We start from the raw sequence: 1413 nt of genomic DNA on the forward strand, positions 1-1413 counted from the left end.
ACTTTGTAGATCCTTTGTCAGTGTCAGCCATGAGGATGAGTCATGGCCATTGCTTGACCAATTTGCTCTCTGTAAAAGCTTGAGAGAATGTTTTTTCTCTATGTGACTCTCTCCAGACACACTATACATCATCAGTCACATTCCTCTGTGGCTCCATAATCTTCCTGATCAGAAAATTTGGAGCACAACTGAGTTACGTGATGTTACAGTACAGGTTGTTCTATGGCCTGAGTCTTCACTGACCTTGAAAGGCTAGGGTCAGAATGTTAGCTGACCTTGCAGCCCTTCATTTTCTCCAGTTTTGATCTACTAACTTAGGTTGTTAACCCTCCAGAAGAGAAGCTTATTAACCTGCAATATACACAGTTTGGTTTTCCTTAGCTGTCTAAATATCAAACATCTTTGGCATATCATGGAACAGGTATTTTCTTGCAGAATATGAAGGAAAAATAATTTTGAAAGAGTAGAAATAAACATTTACATATTTTTATGAAGAAATTTAGAAATCTAACCATATACAGAATTGTAACAGGACAGACCTGTGATTTTTTTTTCCTAGTCTTGTGTCTTTTTTTTATTACCCTTAAAAAGAAAAAAAAAAAAAAACCTTTACTTGAGAGACATTATGGCAACAATTGGTATGTCATGACAAGAAGTACATATTTAGAAGGCCAAGATGGCAGGCACTCGAAGCACAACCCCTCTATTACACATCACCATGCAACAGGAGGATTTCTATGAGTCCTATCTAGTCGTTAGACCCTGAAAATCCTGTAACCCTGAAAAAAATATAAAAAATAAAAATAAAAATATTTGGAACATCTAGCCTTCCTCAATGTTAAAGAAGGGGCCTTGGGAGATATCTCAGTAGAATAGGCACTTGCCTGGCAAGTGCAAGGTCCTGAGTTCAATTTCTGGTACCGCAAAAAAAGAAAAAAATTGAATGACAAAAAAGACTTAATAAAATGTTCATTTTGTGTAATTTCTATTAAAATTTCAAGCAGTAAATCTGTACATAGTGACATGAGACTTAAGTCCCAGCACTTAGGAGAGTAAATCAGTTGGACTGATATAATATAATTTTAAAGCCAGGCTACAAAGAGAAGTCAAGATCTTTCTAAATCATATAGCAGGTTCTTGTCTCAAAAAAGAAATAATTTGAATCCAGACTTCCAGAGGCTATTAGTTTGATGTTGGTCTGATCTCCAAAGTAAAATCAAGCTCTATGTAAAATGTCAAGTGAGCCTTGGCAGCGCGGCCACCTGTAAAGGCGGAGCATGCCTGGCCATGGGGGGGGGGGCATGGAAGCAGCGGCGGCCGCGCTCCCGCGGGGCTGCGGGCGCTCCCTGCAGAGGCGGCCGGCCGGTGCCAGGATGCCCTGAGCCCGCGCCGCCTGTGTCCCGGGGCGCCATG

Source organism: Octodon degus, unplaced genomic scaffold, assembly GCF_000260255.1.
Source record: "Octodon degus isolate 3935 unplaced genomic scaffold, OctDeg1.0 scaffold00903, whole genome shotgun sequence".
Taxonomy (NCBI): domain Eukaryota; kingdom Metazoa; phylum Chordata; class Mammalia; order Rodentia; family Octodontidae; genus Octodon; species Octodon degus.